Source organism: Eublepharis macularius, chromosome 1 (genome assembly GCF_028583425.1).
Source record: "Eublepharis macularius isolate TG4126 chromosome 1, MPM_Emac_v1.0, whole genome shotgun sequence".
Taxonomy (NCBI): domain Eukaryota; kingdom Metazoa; phylum Chordata; class Lepidosauria; order Squamata; family Eublepharidae; genus Eublepharis; species Eublepharis macularius.
Genome location: NC_072790.1, coordinates 193,965,874 through 193,987,159, shown reverse-complemented (window position 1 = coordinate 193,987,159; position 21,286 = coordinate 193,965,874). Strand labels below are relative to the sequence as shown.

General features: G+C 42.6%; 1 protein-coding gene across 1 annotated transcript in view; it reads left to right on the top strand.

Moving 5' to 3' along the window:
• HHAT (hedgehog acyltransferase) overlaps positions 1 to 21,286 on the top strand; it is a 259,513-nt gene that overhangs the window by 57,783 nt on the left and 180,444 nt on the right. The gene's annotated exons all lie outside the window — the stretch shown is intronic.

Below are 21,286 nucleotides of genomic sequence, written 5' to 3'. Positions count from 1 at the left end.
GAAAAAGGAGCTCCGCAGAGCAGTGCTCCATTTCCAGAGACAGAGGGCAGGAGAGAACGAACCGGGCAGTGGCGAGGGGCAGGCGGTGGAGGAGGAGGGGCTGGAGATGGGAAGAGAGCCACGCCAGGGAAGAGTCACCCCAACGGACACATTCGATCTCTGGGCCTCATCAGGGGGCAGCATGGTTGGCCGCTGCACAGCGGGCGCGTCCCACTCAGTGGAGGACTCTGCGGGGGCCATGGTGCGCAAGTACCTTTTGGAGCGCACCGAGCCCCCCCCCATGCCAACCCGTTGCAGTATTGGGCGAGGAAATCGGACCGATGGCCGGAACTGTCAATTGTCACCACCAACATCCTTTCCTGCCCTCCCACCAGCGTGCAGAGCGAGCGGGTGTTTTCCCACCTGGGAGACCTCCTCCGTCCCCGCTGCGCACGTCTGCACCCGGATCTGGTGGACATGTTGACATTCATCAAGGTGAACCTCAACCTACTGGGGCATCCTCCCATGGACCTGGACCTACCTGGGGTCTGAGCCACCCTGGGGTGATAGCTGGCCCAGCTCGTCCACAGCGGGCTCAAGCCTCCCTCAGTTCTCAGAGCTGCTTCCATGGATGGTGACCCTTTGCCCTCCTCTCCCTGTCAAGTTCCCGTTCCCTCTTCACACCTCTCCCTCTCCAGATCTGCTCAGATGCCTCCCAACCTCTCTTTCCATCCTGTCCTTTTCGCGAGGGCAGGAAGGTGCCGTGCTGCCAGCTCATGCTGCTTCTGGCCATGAGGAACAGCTCAGCCGCTGAGCAGGAGGGAGTGTGTCTCTCCCACCCTTTCCATGAGGGCAACAAGGTGGGTGTTGTCTGCTGCCGCCGCTGTGGACCATCAGGGGCTGCTCAGCAGCTCGCGCTGAGCTTGACAGGTTTGAGCTGCATGGTACCCCCCCTTTGCATGGGCACCTGCTGCCCCCTCTGGGTAGGGGGGAATGGGTAATGCCGCCATGACCAGTCACGTCCTCTCCGCAAAGGCAAGAAGGTGGTTGATGCTGGCTGCTGCCGAAGAGTTCCTCGGTGGGATGCTTGGAGGAGGCCTCGTGGCTGTGGGTGGACCTTCACACTCCCCCTCCTAATGACATGCCCTCTCCCTCCCGTCCTTTCTGGCAAGGCAGGAAGGTGGGTGATGATGATGGCAGCCTCCTTTGGGCGCTTGTGCAGCAGCTCAGGAACTGTTTCACATATAGTTAAGCTGCACGGTCCCCCTATCCTTCGCCAACACAGAGCCCTCTGAGCGGGGGGAAGGGGTCCCCTGACTCATGTCCGTCCCACAAAGGCAGGAAGGTGGCCGATGTCTGTTGCTACTGTTGCTGTCATGTTTCTGTCTCCTCCTCTCAGGAACCATTCTGACCTGTCCAAGCAACGTCTCCTGTCCTGCCCATCACCTACATTCCGCAAAGGCAGGACGGTGGATCAGATCTGCCCCTGCTTCAACATGAGGGACTATCCTGTTACTGCTCTCCTTGGTTACACAGCTCGGTTGCGCTTGTGCAGCCAATTGTATTGTATAGGAATACAGTCGGTTGACAACGTAGCGGCTCCCCTGTCAACGGGACTGACGGGACCTCTTTCAGCTGGGTGGGAATATGTCCTGCAACTCTGGTCCTTTCTGGCAAGGCAGGAAGGTGGGTGCTGTTGGCAGCTGTCGGGTATCTCCTAAGCTGGAGCCTCAGGCGAGAACACCCAGTAGCTGGGGGATCAGGCTGCCCCCGGGTGAATGTCGCGTCCTCCCCCCCCCCCCCGCGGGGAATACCAGCGTACTCCACTTTGGCTGGATGGTTGCAGGGGGACCTCCCTACTTTCCCCCCACGTGACACGTCCTCTCCCTCCCATCCTTTCTGACGAGGCAGGAAGGTGCATGCTGTCAGCTGCTGTCTAAGCTGGAGCCTCAGGCAAGGACACCCAGTAGCTGGGGGATTGGGCTGCCCCCTGGCGAATGTCACGTCCTCTCCCCCCCTGCCGGGAATACCAGCGTGCTCCACTTTTGCTGGGTGGTTGCAGGGGGACCTCCCCACTTTCCCCCCTCCCATCCTTTCTGGAAAGGCAGGGTGGGTGCTGTCGGCTGCTGTCAGGTATCTCCTAAGCTGGAGCCTCAGGTGAGGACACCCAGTAGCGGGGGGATCAGGTTGCACCCATGCGAATGTTGCATCCTCCCCCCCCTGCCAGGAACACCAGCGCATTCCACTTTGGCCTGGTGGGTGGGCATATGGGGGGTGCCGCCGGCGAATGGCCAGACCCCCCACCCCCTAAAGGGGAGGTTGCTCGTTACTGCCTCCCCGTGCCCACCAGGCCTGGAGGCCGCCGCTATCACCCACCATTCCTGTATCGCTGGGGATACCGGTGCGCTCCGCTTTGGCCTCCACGAACCATGAACCGGTTCCGTAACGGGAGATGTTCATTGCGGTTCGCTAATTCGGGATCGTCGTCTGCACCAAACCACGATCCGCTGGTTCGTTAATTTTTTTTGGTTCGTGCCCATGTCTACTCTTTAGCATCACACAAAACTCATGGAACAAGGGCATCTTCATGGTGTGGTTTCTGACATCACCCTGTCATGATTTCGTGGTGCGATGACCTCAGAAATTGCACCACGAAGATTCGTTTTCGTTTTCTCGGCCATGTCAGACGCTCCTCTCCACAGGTCCGGGAGGAAGCGCCCGAGCAGCCTGACCGGGAGGCTGATCTGCGAAGATTAGCCCCCAGGACTCCCAGTGAGGGAGGCAGGGTCCGGGACGCTGCGGGAAGAGCCCCCCGAAAATCAATGTGGGGGGTAAATTGCCCGTTTGTCCCTATGGAGGCCGGCAGACGTGCACGGCGCCTCGAGTGCTGCCGGGCCATGGAAAACGGCAAAGAGCAGAACTAGGCGGAAGCCTGTAAGTAAGCGAATCCCTTCTGTTATTACAAACGCACGTGAAGGAGTGGTGGGATCTGAAGCTAAGAAGGCTAGTTCTTCCCCCTCGCTGAGTTTCAGAATCCGGCTGGCGGTCCCCCCCCCTAAAATGGCAGCGGAAAAACAAAGTCCCGCTCTGGGCAAGTCAATTTTGGCTGCCCTGCAGGGGAAAGGAGAGTCGCTCGAGGAATTGGTGCGGAGGGCAGTTATCGAAGCCATAAAACCCTTTGTTGACAAGCTGAATGAAACAGATCAAAGGGTGGGCTTAATTGAGAGCGAAGTGAAAACCATTAAGGAAGCAGCGGGGGGCAGAGAAGTCTGCTCGGGAAAGTGCGTCACTCGTGAAGGCTACGAATAAAGAGTTAAAGCTGGTGGAGAACCAGCTGATCGGGCTACAAGTGGAACGAACACAGACAATTTTGCGCCTCCAGAACGTGAAAGAGGAGGAAAATGAGGATTTATGGGGTCTGGTCTCAGAACTATTGGCGACACCCGCGAAGGCAATTAGAGAAGAGGTTAAAAGTGCCATTTTGGAAGTCCGCCGGGCTTCTTCAAAATATGCAACAAAGCGTCAGCTGCCTCGCGAGATCATCATCGATTTTTCATCTAAAAGGATCCGAGACACTATCCTATACAACTCATACAACGCGGATCTGGACTTTTTGGGTAACAAAGTCAAGATACTGAAAGATGTCCCATTTTTAGTTCGGAAAAGACGATTTAAGTATAAAAAGCTCGCAGCTCTTCTGAGGGAACGTGGAATAAAGTACAAATGGCTATTTCCGGAAGGAATCTGGTTCAGTTACAAAGATCAAGCTTACAAGATATTATCAGAAGATCAACTAAGGGATTTTGAGGACAAAAACCCGGAATTTCAGCGAGACACCAAGCAAGAAGAAAAGGAGAAGTCTGAAGGGGGGGGGGAGGAAACGAGCACTGCGGCTGCAGTTGCTCAGAGAGAATTGCGTCCGGGACCCAGGAGGGGGAGGAAAACTTAATTTGAATTTGAATTGTAATTTGCATTTTGTAAGGTCAACCACTCCATCAATATTATACAAAGCTTTAATTTTTTTTAATAATGGCAGTATGAAGGGAAAGCATTCTGTGTAGTGTAGTTGTTATATGTTGTTGTTGGGTTTTTTTTTCTTTCCTTCCCTTGTTCCCCTTCCTTTCCTTTGTATTGTTAGTTAATGTAGTTAATAAAAAAGAAATAAAAAAAAGAAATTGCACCACGAAGACACCCTTGTTCCGTGAGTTTTGTATGATGTTAAAGAGTGTGAAAACAGCCTCTGTAACAGCACCCTCTTTAACTCCTACTTCTGTTCAGGTTGGGGTGGTTCTTTTTAAAAAGTAGAATCAGTTTTGTTGCCAAATTCCTATGAAATCATTTCCCCAAGTCCAGTAGCCAGAGAGATTCAGTGATGTGCAGTCTGATCCTATGTATGTTTACTCAGAAGTAATTCAGATGGGTTTTCCCATGTAACCGTACACAGGATTGCATCCTTAAACATATGAAGCAGTCTTGAGTCAGACCACTAGTCTGTTTAGCCCATGTTATCTACTCGGACTAGCAGTGGATCTTGGAACCTTAACCATATATAAGCCCCAGCCCTACTATCTAAGATCCTTTTGCTTGAAGACGTCAGTGTCTGAACCTGGGGAATTTCTGCCTGCAAACCAGGTATGCTAACCTGTGGCCACATAATCCTCTTATCTGAAAATACCCAATAAGCAAAATTGGACTATGAACTCTTGTACCAAAAACCTATTAGTCTTTAAAATGGCTCAGAACTCTTTGTTCTTGGGAAACTGGTTGTTCCTGCTCTCTTTAGCTTAAGTTCCTGTCCCAAATAATTTACTACTAAGCACTGAACTGGCCCTTTAACACCAAATATGTAATTTTTATAACAAGCTGAAATCCTATACAACATATTAATTTTATGAAACAGACAAAATCCTACTGAAATTGATGGATTATTGGAAGTAAAAAAGGTAGACCTAGTAGAGGGGGAGGGAAGAAGGGGTGCTGTGGTAGGGGTAGGAAAGGGGGATAATGTTAAATGTACCCAAAGGAGTATGGAAAGATGAGTGTGAAAGAACACCAAGGAAGGAGAAGAGAATTATGTGGGGAAAAGGAATAAAGGATAATATGATGGTTGTAGGGAACTTATAGTGAGGTGTGGTAAGGAGAGAAACAGGAAAGGTGTGACTGAGGACCTGATGTAGAGGGCATGGAGAAGAATGATATGGAGTGATGAGCAGGCTATGGGGTGACTAGGAAAATGCAGCCGGCATGGTGTATGAGGCAGGAGGAGGAGGCAGAGTTAAAGATAGGGGAAGGGCAAACAGAGAGGGAAGAAAGGAATAGAGAGAGAGAGAAAAAAAGAGATTGGCCAAACAGAATCCTAAAGCAAGCCCCATGATTCACATGCTATGCTGCAATTTACTTATCGAGCAGAATTTAAGGATAGTGTAAAGAGCAAGCTAAAAACACTCCATGAAGTTTTGTTGTGGGTCTCACTTGTACAGATGCATTGATGTGGCATTGAAGTATTGTTATACCAATATAGATTAAAGCACATGACAATAATCAATACTGAGTAATACTAGGCCAAGCTCTTGTATTCTCTAGATGAACTTTTAAACTTTGCATGAACTGTCTGTGTGTTTTTTCTATGTGTTAGGTAATTCTAACAGGTGTGCTTTCATCCTTTGACAGTTAATTAAAATAGTGGACTCTATCGAGATTAATGTTCCTCTATCAGAGATTCAACCAATGGTGATCACTCAACTTAACTTTTCCTGACACTTCTCAGAGATTTGTAGTTTTGTTTTGCAGATCTGAGTATGGCGTAATTTTTTACTAATTGGAAGGTTGTACTATAGAAATTACGAATATTCAGTGAAGTGTCAAACCAATCATTGTTTGTTTGTGCTATCATGTGAATAGACCTTAAATATTTGCATATGATGAGGTATAAAATTGCAAACACAGATAGAATGGTAGAGGTCTGATGGAAGAAATCTCTTGAGAGAATTTAGGTGAGAACTTATTTTTACCTATTTATTTCATAGAAACTTTGATTATGTTAAACTTGGAATTTATTAAGAAATGTTAGCAAACTTATTTCTTATTGCCTTTCTGTGTTCTGTTTTTATAGGATTTATATTAATAGCCATTTATATTTTGATTACTTGCTTCATTAAAAAACTAGGGTGTATTTTCAATAAAGTGAAATAAACTCTAGACAGGTGTCTGTGTGTTTGATAAAGAGTTGCAAAGCAATATTGAACCCTATATAAATGTACTGATAAACAGCTGGTTCAAAGAACTTATCTATTTGACAGGTCTGAGAACTAATTGCTGTAAGCTTTCCAGGAGAGAGATACATCTTTCTCTTGGCTAGTAGAAGCTTAGTTTCAGACACGGGCAAAAGCTCGTTACAGTATGAAGCCCAACATACCTAAAGGAGATCGTGATCTAATCTCAGATGAACTCAAGGAAGCCCATCCATTTTTATCATTTTGCAGTGGGTCTGAGCAGATCCCTCAAGTACAGAAGCGCACTGGCCAGAAAACATTTGCTCTTACCAATATTGAGAGGAAATGTAAAGATCACAGCCCTTGAGAGAGTCTATATTGCAAAAGGCATTGTGATTGCTTTCTTTTTCTATATAGGTGTTTGTTCTTTTCCTGTGTAATTTTTATGGCTATGTACAGCTCCTGTTTGCTACAGCCTTAGGTAAGCCACAGTTTCTCAGCATCTGCAACAGAAATAATAATACTCAGACTTGTATTGTAGAGTTGCTGTAAGGATTACTGAGATAATGTATGTGAAAGCCTTGGACAATTCAGAATACTATATAAATGCTGGTCTGAAAACTGAAGGACATATGTTTTCTTGAGAGGGAGCTCTGAGTTCTGCCAGTTTCCACTATGGCCCATGGTGCCCCTTAAATTTTGTTTCTGGATGTCAGTTGTTGCTTAGGCACAAGATATAGTGGAGGTCTAAAGTGGGAGAGAGAAATTGGTGGAGATGGTCTTTTCCTATTAAGAAAACTTACTTTGGTCTTTGGAATGAGCTTGGATGCAGGCTACTTTTATTAAATTTATCATTGCTCAATAAAAAAGTGGAGTTTAAACCCCTCTTTTTGGCAGATTGGTGAAATACTGTGTCTTATGCATTCACTGTCTAATAACCCAGAAGATAATGATAATTTGTGTGTTCATCCTTAAAGCTTCCAGTGTTTTTGCTGTTGAAGATATTATTGTCTGTGCATATATCTGCATATTAATGGAATGTTAACAAAGGAATCTGTTCACTGCTGTTGGTTTGTTTGTTTTTTTAATCCTGTAAAATAAGAAGAAAGTGAAGTAATTTTTGGCATCTGGCACTTGAAAACTGGGAACACAAAACATAATTTAGGGTTCTTAATGAGATGTTCCTCTCTAAAACATGGATCATTCATATTTTCTTGCTGATGATCTTTATGAAACAAAAGATGATTGAAAAAATAATCACCAGCCACATGCCAAGCTGACATTGATTCAGTTGGGGTTTAAAGTAAGTAAGAGGGTAGACCTTATATCTGAAAAAAACTGGCAGAGTAACAGATTCCCTGCATTATATCAATTAATTGGGCCAGATGGCACACACACACAAATGGAGATGTGTCACTGGGCCAAAGAACACCAGTTATACCCTCTCAGGATCATTCACTTGTTCATTTTCCAGTATTATATATGCTATCAAGTGTCAGCAATGCCTTTGTATTCTCTACGTTGGACAAACAAGGTCAGTCCCTATGCAAATGAATAAATGGATATAAATCTGACATTAAAAATCACAATGCTCAAAAACAAACGGGAGAACATTTTAATCTTCCAGTACATTCCATTGCTAACCTAAAAGTGGCAGTCCTCAAACAAAGAAGCTTCAAGGTCAGATTACAATGTGAGATTTGAACTCCAGTTCATTTACAAATTCAGAACAAAGAAACCCCTCGGACTGAACAGATTTAGGATTCTTGTCTCACTACAGATGCTAATTTCTGCTCTAATCAAACTGCATCGTACCATTGTACATTTATATCTTGACATCTTCCTTCACGATACCCCTTCCATCTAATCAAGCTGCATTGTTCCTTTGTATTCTGATGTCCTTCCTCGTAACACCCCTTCCACCTTTTGGCTGGGATATAAAGGCTCAAGGATCTCCCTTCCTACTCGTATCTGAAGAAGGGAACTTTGACGCTTGAAAGCTTATACCCTAAAAATCTTGTTGGTCTCTAGATACAAATGGAACGCTTGCAAGGACTTGTGAGAGGTGTTTCATATCCCCCCCTCACTATTTGCTTTTTTCCATCTGTGAAAGCCTCCATAGCATCTCCCCTATATTGAAATGTCTTGGAAGTTGACTGTACAATCTCACACTGCGTAATCTGTTTTGAGTCTAAGTGACAAAGGCAGTCAACTAGTAATATAAATTAAAAAAAACAAACCTCCCAGAGCCACTTGACCAGCTTATCCCAGCTTGATACCAACAGCCAGGGGCAAGGGTTGAATCTAGATGTACTGGGCTACACGCTTCCAAGCAGGTTGTCTACTACTACATCTGGCCCAGTTCAGCTGGATGCTGTGACTCAGCAGAAAAGCACCTGCTCTGCAAAGGAGGTGGACTTAGGTTCAATCCCCAGCATCTTGAATTAAAAAGATCAGATAGCATGTGATATGAAAGACTTCTATCTGAGACCTTGGTGAGCAACTGCCAGTCTGAGTAAACAGTACTGACCTTGGTAGACTGATAGTCTGATTCAGTATAAGGCAGCTTCAGATGTTCTCCCCTCCTCCCCCAAAACCCACTTTAAAACATGTAATAAAATGCAATGTTTAGAGCTCAGTATGCTTTTAAAAAGTCCAGCAAGGCAATTTTTCTTCTTTAGACTACTGTGATTTCTATGGCTTTCTGCTACTATTTATATTCTTTTATCCGGAATTGTCAAAGCCCATGATATTTGGCAGGAAAAAATGGTTTCTAGTATATAGAACTTGTAATGTTTGGTTAGGCAGAAATTGAAAAATGTTGGTCCAGTTTGTGAATGAAAGGCAGGAGGAAAATGTAAAAATAAATGAAATAGATGAGGGAACAATGGGACATTCACATGAATATTATTTAGTAATGGAGTGTAAAGGTATGTTCTTGTGTCATGATTATGCCTGATACCTTAGGGCAACAATATCGGGCTGGTTTTAAGGATTTAAAGTAGTCTCAAAGAGATACTTCACTAAAGAGATAGGGACCATAGCTTTCACTACTATGTGCAACTATGTCCTATCTGTTGTCGTATGTCCTATTTGTTGTGAGAGCGGACTCACCAGTATCCCCATGGAGGTCCCTAAACAGGATACAGCACCCCAGTTAACCAAGACAGAAATATTGGCAAAGTAAAAAAGGTTTATTAGAGTAAAAAGAACCAAATAAGCTGATGCACAGCAAATGTCTCTGACCATTCAGGGCATGCCGACTAGCTTATGTATCTTCTTACAGACAAGCCATTAGAAAAGTTATTGAATAGATCAAATTACTTTTACAAAAATGTAAACACAACTGTTCAAAAGTTTCAAAAGATTGACAGGCGCTATGGTCTACTACTTGTCACCCTTTTTGGCACCTCTTGCCAACTTTTTGGCACCTCTTGTCATCTTTTTACGTACCAGGAGGAGTACATTCAGGAGACAGTAATTGGAGTACTGTGGAATCAAAGCCACAACATCCAGACACCTCGAGGCCATCTCCTGTTGTAAAACATGACTCTCTGGAACACCCCCATGTCCCACTATCTTCAGCTGAATGGCTAATATTGCAAGACCATTGTATGTAGGTGAAAAGAGAAGCAAGGGAAGGGACTCAGCCAAGACTCATCCCAGCATGCCTTTCTGCAGAACCAGAGTTTGATTAAACTTATAAATTTATAAATAAAAGAGTTTGATTAAATTGTACACAGTGAAAAGAAAATTCCTTTAAAATATCCCCTTTCAGTCTATGGCTGTCTCACTTATAGATCATACAAACTATCAGTGTCAAAATAGTATTGAGTAACTCTTCCCACAATTTGGGGTAGGTGGTGTAGTGGTTAAGAGTGACAGGAATCTAATCTAATCTGGAGAGCTGGGATTGATTCCCCACTCCTCCACTTGAAGCCAGCTAGGTGACCTTGGGTCAGTCACAGCTCTCTCAGAGCTCTCAGCCTCACTCACTTCACAGGGTGATTGCTGTGAGAATAATAACACACTTGGTAAACTGCCCTGAGTGGATATTGTCCTGAAGGGCAGTGTATAAATAGAATGTTGTTGTTATTATTATTTATTAAACATGTTTCCAAGAGCATCACACAAAAAGGGGGCACAATTGGTAAAACAGCAAATTCCCCAAAAGGTACACAGCAAAACCCCTTCTGATTATGAGGATACAGTGGAGGAGGGGGCAAAGCCAACCACCAAAGTCGGGCAGCCAGCCCCCACAGCCAGTCCTCCCCTGTAGATTTTACACTATTGTCTGATTGAGAAATCTTCATTATATGCTTAGTATAATCAAAATAGATTGATTATAGTCAGGAATGTATACACAGCATTCAGAACCTAGTAGGGCACAGACACCCCCCCCCCCCCACACACACACCTTTGAAGCTAGCCTGAAATCTGGGGCAAATCTGTTTTGAAGAACAGTTCTCATTGCAGACTGCTCCATCATTAAGCTTTTGATGGTGTGGGCGGCTTCATTCACAGTGATTTCAAGAACTGCTTGAAGCCTTAATATTGCTGTTCCCAGCACCTTAGTGGTGCTTGCATAGGGGATAAACAATCCACACGCCAGGGTCCAGACATACACTTTTTTCCAAGTTAATGCAGGAATCTGCATCCTCATAAACATCTCTGTGATTTCTAATACTACCCTCTGGCAATTTTTGCAGGACCCTCCTAGGAGGGTAAAGCGAAGACAACAGGATTTCTTCCATTGTGGGGGGTAAAATTTTGTAAGTTTTACCTCCCCATACCCAATAGTGCCTTGTAAATGCTGCCATAGGGGAAGAACATGGGTGAGTAGCCCAAGCACAGTTAAATGTTGTGTAACACCTATACCAACCAGAAAACAAAGGAGGGGACTAATATTGAAATTCCTGGGGTGAACAACATAAAAAAGCATACAACTTTCAATAGGATGTGATTTACAGTCATGAGATTCATCAGTAAGATCATAAAACAAATAAGCATAATCTCCCGAGTTGACCCATTCTATTAAAGAACCATTAATAATCATCCAGGTCTTTCCATTTTTGATTCCCTGCTGCCATGCACTGTACCCTGGTTTTGATCCATCTGTATCACACACCCAACACCAAACTCCTACTCAGAACCCATTAAGTGATCAATCCCTCAGAATAATACCATGTAGCATTTTCCCAAGAAAATGTAGAGGCCTACAGATATTATGAAAAAGAGTAAACACAAGTGAAGTTAGGGATCCCGTTTCCCTGGTGGGGGCGGGGGACCCACCACTTTCACCCTCTGTTCCCCGCCTCCACTTACCTGGGTGGCAAGGAAGAAAGGCATGGGAACAGGCCTCCCAGGTGTGCTCCTGGGGCAGTGTGATGATGTCACTGACATCATCCAACCACCCTAGGAGCACTCCTGCATTTCGTTGTGGGCTGATTTTGGGCCCCAAACGGGCTGAATTGGACCTGTTTGAGCCCCCAATTGGTCTGCTGTGAAGCTGGTGTATCCCCTGCACCTGCATGATGCCGTCACTGGAAGTGCCATCACTGTTACTGGAAGTGATGTCACCATGTAGTTGTGGGACCACATGCTGAAGTGAAAGATAAAGAAGGCAAAAAGGAGGAAAGAGCCAAGTCTCTGCCTCTCCCACCAAGAAGGGCAAGGGGACCTGGCAACCCTAAGTGAAGGACTGTTCTTTTGAAATACTGTTGGTGTCTGTGGAGACTTCCTCAAACTGAGAAGGATGTGGGTAAGCGGGGAGAGCGTCAAGGGAGTCTGTGAGAAACTATTTGAAAGGAGGTTATTCAGTTTTATATTTTAAAAGCACAACTCCTCCATCAGCTTAATGCCATTGATATACTAAAATTACAATTAATAATGTATTGAATATTCACTATATTGATTTTTAATATGGAATAGTAATGTCTTGAAAATAGTAAGTCTGTTTTCATTCTCAGTAGATAAGTCCTGGAGGCAGATGATGGGAACACCAACATACACAGAAAATGTTATGTTCTGTAGTGATACAACAGATTTCAGGACTGAAATCCAGATGGCTAATGCAGCTAGGAGCTATGTTTTTACCCTTTTGTTCTATCTGTATCCTGCAGATAAGCGGAGGTTTGTTTTGTATACTGGTGATGATGTAAAGGAGTACTGAAGCTGTAGGGGATAATGGAGAAAGGGTGGCAGATTATATCTCTAGAGAGAGCTTGTACATTTTAAGATCTTCAAGTTTTGAGGCAAATTTACTCTGTACAAATTTTATTCTTTAACTTGTTTGTTGTGTGAATTGTATAAGCAGGATTCTAAAAATGCAGGAGTCTATAACCTAACAGCTGGTCTTTGGTTTGCTGAGGGGGCAGGAAACAGGTTTTTTTCTCTGCAGACTGAAAGACAAACCTTCCCAAAATTTAGGCTTTACTGATTTTTTTTAATAAAAATGTAGCTGTGTTTGGCAAAGTGCTGTATATGTCAAGTAGAACTTTGCAGCCCTCTGTGTTTTTGGACGTTGTGTATTTGAACTGGTTCAAAACATTTTCTGTGAATCTTCTAGAATCTTCTGTAAATAATATTCTTCTGTGGTCAATTTCAAAAAGCATCCCCTCATTGGAGGACGTGCAGGCAAGCTGTGGCACACACACCCCCTTCCAGTCAAGCACTTAATGGAGGAAATTTAGGGGACTGGGAAGAGGAGAACAATGTAGTAGCACAAGCAGGGCTCTTTTCTCTATTGTACTTAGGATTTCTATACACTGATTCTACATAGATATTTAAAAGAGAGCAGTTACTCAAGGCCATTAAACTATCTTACTTAAAGATAAGCTGGTCACAAGTAAGGAGTCTGTTCAGTTCAGACTACCATGTTTATAGGTTTTCAAAATCATCTTCCTTTCAACAGTAGCTAGCTGTTCCATTTAATAAGGGTGCACAAGCTCTTGGTTAACTAATTATCTTAATAACTTCACACAAAGGTATCTACACTTACATATATATATATATATATATATATATATATATATATATATCATGGAGGTGAGGCAAAGTCACATGTGATAGATGGAAATCTTTCTCTCTGAGGAAATTCTTTCTTGGACCCAATCCACAATATGCATTTCAAAATTAGTAAACAAAGAGATGTGTTAGTGATTGTGGTCAGAAAATTAAATCTGTAGAAACAAATGAGACAACAAGCATGGCGCATAGCAGATGCCTGTTTCTTATGTCTTCCTAGTTTTACTTGTACTATTTTAGTGGCAGGGGCAGCTTTTTTCATCTGGCAGCGCTGCAGGGAGGAAAGGGGCATGTCCTCTGCTCATGTTCTTCTATAAATGAAGCATCCAGCTAAACCTTTGCTCATGATCTTTAATTTGTTCCTGCTGATTAATGACACAGAAAGTGGAATATTCACTTTTGAAGCAGGTAAGATTTCTGGTACTGACTTTTCAGAATGGTTCAAACAGGTGAGCATACTGTTCTTAGGCAGCATCAGCAGCTGTGTACCAAATAACTGTGTTTGAAATTGTAGGTAAGGAATTTAAAGGCTACTTTGAGCATTATTTAAAGGCTACTTACCGCATTATTTGTGGCTCCTACTAAATATGTTGCTGAAAGGTTTAAAAGTTAAATCTGTCAAACTAGTTGTATATGTTGCAGTACAGAAACAGCCTGTTTTCAAGCTAACTTGATCATTCTTTTTGATGCTACAATTCCAAGACAACTGCAAATCCAAATGGGAAACCGAAAATCCAAATGGACCATTTTCACATGCCTGTAGCCTCCAGAAAATCGTGCAAAACTCACAGAATGAAGCATCTTCCTAGCGCGATTTTCCATCATGATCCCGTTTAATGGCGCGATTTCTGATGTCATTGTGCCATTAAACAGGAAACCACACTAGGAAGACGCTTCTTGCCATGAGTTTTGCATGATTTTCCAGAGGGTACCGGGTGTGTGTGAAAATGGCCATGGATGCTTTCATAATAAAATATAATCATTATTGTCAAATAATTTACAGTTTCATACTACATTGCTTGCCTCACTGCTTCATATTAGCTAGCCCTGGCTAAACTACAATTATGGTTTAATTTTTACACGTGTTTTGTTTCCAGAAAGTAAGTTATACAAAATAATTAGCCTGCTAATCTCCTATGGTGCAGGGTTTTTAAAAAATCACTGACAGCGTGTATGCTTTTGATGGTTGTGAAGGGGCCATAGATAATTGGTAGAGTTTCTTTTCTGCAAGTGGATGGTTCCAGGTTCAGTCTCTGCCACCTCCATTAGAAGGGTCAGGTAGCAGGTAACATGAAAGACCTCTGCCTGAGATCCTGGAAAACTGCTGCCAGTTAGAGCAGAGAATACTGGGCAAGATGGAAGAGTGGTATGAGATGGAAGAGTGGAAGAAGTATGGGCAGCTTCCTGTGTTCATCAGAATATCAGAGAACATTCATAGCAGAATCTTCTAGCTGATTGCAGATAGTACAAATCTCTGTCTTATTCTCTGAATTTTCCAACCCAATCACACTTTCCAAGGGAATATTGTCTAGCCTTTTTAGAAGAAATTTAATGAAGATCTTCATACAAAGATCTATGCATTTCTGTTCTGTATCTGAAGAAGAGTTCTCTGGTTGTCTTCATTTTATTTTACTTATATATACTTCATTTATACCTTGCTTTCCTCCCCAATGGAGAACAGAGTGGCTTATGTTATTCTCCTATCCTCCATTTTATCCTCATACAAACCTTGTGAAGCAGGTTAGGCTGAGAATATGTGACTGACCCAGTGTCTCCCAGTATGCTTCCATGGCAGAGTGGGAATTTAAACCTGGGTTTCCCAGATGTTAGTCTGACACTTTAATCATTATAGCACACTCTTTTGGACCTTCAAGTAATCTTTTGGATTCTTTGAAAAACTATTGTTTGGCTCCTACTATCTCCTGTTACAGCTGGTGGTACTCCACAACCACTGCAATGATATCTGCTGCAAGGCAAGTGAAGTACAGTTGACAGCTGTGTCTCCAATTGGCATTAAGCCCCAGATGTGCAAGGTTTGTGTGGGGTGTGGTGAGATTGGAATTGCTGTGGTGGCCCTAAAACAGAAATGGGCTGCTGCTGTCCAGCCCATTTGGGAAAGATGGAAATGGGCTGGTGCTGTCCTGTCTTGAAAATGCTGCTTGCATGCTTATGACTACAGGAGTTTACTACTAGTGTTTCAGCATACTGGAAAATGCCACAAGGCCAAAGCAATGGAACGAGAGTCTCTTTTTTCCAGGCCCCCAGGCCCATGCCCATAAGATTCCCATATCTTAGTAATTCTTTCTTGCTACATTCATCAGAGCTTGGGGTAATTGTTGGAAAGAATGTGCAAACTTCAAAATTATATAATACAGCTAGGATTGACCGCCTTGACTGAAACCCCCCACGAACATGGGGGCTGGGGGCTGCTGGAATGTGACTTTCAGTTTCGAAACAAGACATGACTTCATAAGAATTTCAGATTTCTGTGGTAAAATCCCATCATCGATGGATACTGCCTTCTTCTTTCCCTGCTACTCCATTGAGTAAGGGTGCAGGATGGGAAGCAATGGTGGGAGGTTGCCTGGTAAGTGGCAACCCTACATAGAGCTCTTCTTCTGTTGAACAACAACAGAGTGCTGCTCTTATATACAGCTTAGCAACAGCAGAATTATTCTTGTAAATTAGAAAGCAGAGAACTTGTGGTTTATCCTTAAACGTACTTTATTGCTGTAGTGGCAATGCCTGTTTACTCAACAGTTTCATTTGTTTCTATTTACCACCTTGGGCTAAGGGGTAAGGAGCAGGCTGCAGGATCCTTTGTGTGCTTGCTCATTTCTCCCACTCATTAATTTTCTTTGCTGGTCTTAACCATGGCTAAGGCTATATCAATACTGCCCTGATCAACTCATCCTGTAAAGAGCCTGCAGAGCAGTAATAGGCAGATTTAACACCCTTCTAAGTCCATTGAAGTCAGTGTTCTTAGAAGTACTTCTGCTTATACCGGCACTGTGGGAGTGTTATGCCTGTATATTGTCTTTGACTCACCCTTACATCTGGCAAAGCTTGGTACAGTTTGCAATCTGTAAAAGCAAATGATGAACTATATAGCATGGAATACAACAGTGTAAATAGGCTGCAATTTCAAAGTCTTAAAAGGTACTCTTCCAAATGTTAGTAAACACATAAAACAATTAACAACAACACATAAAAAACAACAACTGGGGTGTGGGGGGAGGGGTGGTAGTTGTGAATTTCCTGCATTGTGCAGGGGGTTGGATTAAATGGCCTAGAGGTCCCTTCCAACCCTATGAGTCTATGATTCCATGAGTCTTAATGAAATCTTAAAAACCTAAATGCCTTTCTAATTTCACTAGTTTAAAACAGCTTTAAGTGTATGAGGGATTGCAGTGAAACAATTCAGATTAATGCTTTAGTAAAGATATGTTGAATTTGGCTGGGAAGCTAATTTAGGCATTTCTGTCAAACAGCTGCAACTCAACAAAATAAGCAAATAAAACAAATGTTAAGATGATATTGCCTTCAAAGGCAGCAATCCTCATTCTCAGGTTTTTGCCCTCTCTGTTTCTTTCTCTGAGGTTATGTGCAACTCTTGGAGCGCACAATATAAAAGGCCACAAGAATTTTGGGCGGGCAAGCAAAGCAATGTCTGTAATAATACTGAACATACCATGTATTGACTTTGTATTTAGGACACATGAAGATTTACAGTCCTTTGGGGATAAATATTTATCTCTAAGATCAATAAGTCTTGATTTGCACTGAGCTGAAAATCAATATTTGCTTATTATACCAATCCAAACCTGGAGGCCCAAGCTGAGCTTCAGGGAGTAAGACATGTCTGATTTTTTTCTATACCTACTGTGCTTACAAAACCTACTTTGAGTGAAGAGACAGAGTTTTTAAAAACATTGCTGCCTATTGTGATTTTCATAGTGGAAATTTCAAGTGCGCATTTGACTGTTTAAATAATAACTTTAAATGGGAAAGTTGGCTTAGAGCCAAAGAACTGAATGGTGCTTCACTTGTGGAAGGTGGATTTTCTGCTTTTCTCTTCTCTTCTTGTTTAAAAAGACTACTGAGGGTAGGAAAACAGTTGGCAATGATGTGCGATGTGGGGGAGGGGCTGAGCTGGGAAGGGGGAATTCGTGAAAACACTAGTGTAAGTGCTTTCTTGCTTACGCAAGGGCAGATTTGGATCTAAGTTATTGTTTTATGTTAAGTCATGCTCATCAACAGCAAGCTGCTGTCAGGATGAGCTCTCAAAAAGCTAAGTTCCAAGTTTGGCCCTGTGGTGTGCCCAGAAGTTGTCTTGTGGTGAGCAGAAATACTTCATTTTGTTTCTATAGTTTCTGCTGAAAGTGTTGTATGAGACAGCAGACAGTGAGCCAGCCGAGGAAGTGAATACATTTGGAACAGTCAGTCAGGAAAAAGATAAAGTGTAACAGCTGTGTGATAAATCTCCTTGAAAATACAGCAGGATTTTTGTCCTGTGGCACCTTAGGGACCAACAAGAAATATAAGCTTTTGAGGGTCAAAGTTCCCTTCTTCAGACACCATCTTGATTTTTCTGATACCTGTAGTATCTGAAGAAGGGAGTTCTGACTCTTGTAAACTTACACTCTGAAAATCTTGTTGGTCTCTAAGGTGCTACTTGACTCAAATCCTGCTGTTCTTCTGCAGGATAACATGGCTACCTACTTGAAAAATTTCCAATAGCAAATCTATAGGAAATAGACTGCAAAGCAGAAAGACTTGGCTGCATATACTGTACAAATTTGCATTTGAAGGGAATGATAAAACATGGTCCATGCATCTGCCTCAACAGAACTTTTAGGCATGAAACTGGTAGGTATGAAAGAGATGAATTAGGCTTGCTCTGGTGTCAATTGATTTTATAGCTGAAAACCAACAAACTAGAGTTGTGGTATATGTTCTAAGATGTATGCACAAGTTTTCTACAGCATAGCTTCATATGTTCAGTAAAATCAAATACAAATTCTAATTAAAATGAACATGATTATCATCAGATGTCAGATACAGGTACACAAAAGGCTGCCATCTCTAGAATATGTGAGAGCATCTGTGTAGAAACGCTGAGGTTCTAATGCTTATTCATATAATAAAAACAAGATTACTATGAATGCAGCAGAGATTAAGCTACTTAAAGCAGATGTATAAAAATACATGGGCCAGTTTATTGAATTTAAAAAAGGAAAATTTCAAGAATATTATTTATTATTTACAGGATTTTAACCCCACCTTTCTGCTCTCACAAGTCCACCAAGGCAGCTAACAAATTAAAATATACAAATTAAGACACCATCTTAAAAGCCATTAAACCAGCCCATAAATACATCATTAAAACAGTTTAAAAACAGAACTTAAACAATATGCAAAGATAATAACAGTTAAAACATGGGGTAGTGGGCATATCACAGCACGTTTCAAGAGTGAAGCAACCACCCCCTCCCTCCAAGAGGCATTTACCACCTCTCGGACCCAATCAATCAGCAGCACCATATTGAGGGTATCAAAGTCTATCAAGTTCATATACTTGAATCAAGATAGCAAAACTTATAAGGGACACTTTTAGTTCTAGCACAGCAGCACAGCAGCAACCTTTATTGGCATAAATAATACAGGCGAAACAGAAGAAATGTTATGGAATAAATTCATAGGGCAGCACAATCGGGTCCCCAGACAGCAAAATTATCTCAGGATACAGCACAGTCATAGGGGGCTTTATAAAATGTTACCCTTGACTTCCACACATAAGCCAGGAATTCAGCAACGGATAGAGTTATTGCTGGACTCTTGTCTGCTAAGAAAAATTTTAGATCCTTATCCAAAAAATCCCTCTGCACAGGAAAAAGAGGACGAATCAATAAGCTGCGCATAACAGAATATTTGGGGCAGCGAAAAAGAATATGTGAGATTGAATCGGGTTCCCTCAGAGTACAGTCACACAGTCTATCCCTATACGGGATACCCCCGTATCTGCCTGTGACCACTGCTGAGGGAAAGAGATTGAACCTCGCTAGCATAAAAGCCCTCCTGAACACTGGGTTTATCAGATCAGCAATATATGCCGCCATGGTGGTATGCGAGGAATAGAGGGACAGTGAATGAGGGGAGCAGACTCCGGAGCTGCCGGCATTAATAGTCTGCGCCTCAATATCCCAAATTCTCCTCTTGACCACCTGCAGAATTGCCACCTCACCACTATTATATAAAGGCTCCAAGTCGATTCCTAAGGAACCAATCTTTTCCACTACAGCCTGTGACCAATCCGAAATAAAGGGATCAGTTAGAAGTTGAGCCATTAGGCTGGTAGGGGAAGATCGAAAATGAAGACGGAGCCAAAATTTAATCGTAGTGATCCAGGCCCGAGATTCTATCAGGTGCAGATCCAATTCCTTACAGAGGGTAAACAACGACACTGAATTGGATAAACCAAGGATCCTACGCAGGAAGACAGAGTAGATACGCTCGATTCTTTTAGTAAAGGACTGTATCCAAATAGGGATTCCATACAACAGTCGAGAAATAACTGTTGCTTGAAAAATCTTAAGCACTGCTGGGACGCTTTTAGTTGAAAGAAAAGGAGAATATCTTTTTAAGAGAGCAGTCCTAAGCAGGTGTACTAAGAATCTTACTCAGGTCTGTTCAGTGAGGCTTAGTCCCAGGAAAATGTTCTTAGGTTTGCACTGGTGGGGGGGGGGGAATCTGTGTGGCTGTATTGCAGATCTTGGTGGTTGTAAGCCATCCTTGATACGGGGTGCTTCATGATCTGCACCTCTCAGAACAGAACTGCTGGAAGTAGTTGAAAACTGGTCAGAGTATTCTACAATTGTCTAGTCAATATGCCCTACTTGAGAAATGGCATTTTATCCTCTCTTTGAGAATGGGAAGCTCCCCACCCCTACTGCTCATTAAATTTCTTCACCTTTTTCTTCCAGTATTCATTAGGTGATGCTGCTGTATCACCACACCCAATTAATGTCAGAGGGAAGAATTGTCTGAAAAATAGGTGCTATAAGTATTTTATCCTTATTACATATGTAGCATACTACTGTTTTTATTGAATTTTAATGCAAAAGGTAAAAATTGTAGACACCTTTATCCAAACATATGGTCAGAGTGTTGGACGAGGATCTGGGTTTGAATCCCCACTCTGCTATGGAAACTTGCTGGGTGATCTTGGGCCTGTTAGATATACTCAGTCCAAACTACGATAAAGGGTTGTTAAAATGGAGGAGTGGAGAATGATGTAAGCTGCTTTGGAACCCTATTGGGCAGAATGGTGGGGTATAAATGAAGTAAATGAATAATAATAAAATACTTGTAATCCATAGTATTTATTTTAATTTATTTAATTTATTTTCATTTATAGTCTGCCTGTCTCACTGGAACTCAAGGTGGATTACAAGGATGACAGAGCTATCCAGTCAATCAATAAACCAATTACAAAATGTGATAACATTTGAATGATAACTATGTTTGAATATTTCAGAAATTTTAATTAATCCAACTATACAGAAGTGGAAGATGGTATTTCTGACCATGTTTAAATTGGGATACGACACACAACCCTAATCTTCTAATTCAAAGCTTCTTGCTTAACCCCATTTATTGGATTGTTCTGATTCCAAAATAAGGTAGTATTTCTGGATGAACTTATCATTTATCCAAGTGTTTGGTCCCACATATAATTATAAGTATCCCACCGTACTTTCAGGCAACCTACACATAGTCTGAGTGATCTTTGAGATCATTTTTGTATGACACTGTGTCATATTTTATTTGGAAAATGAAAGTACTACCAGAGAAAGTCCTGTGTAGCCTCAGGACAAGGAAAACAAATTTCTCAAAAGCTATAGAAGAATGCTAAATTTGCCAGACAAAGGGCTCGATACTAGAGATTCACAATACAGAAAAAAATCCCAACATTATCAGCATTGTCCTGGTTTCTGCATTTAGCAGACAAAAATTGGAATTTCTGGCATATTATTAAGGAAATAGTTCCATACCTTAGTGTTTGAGGG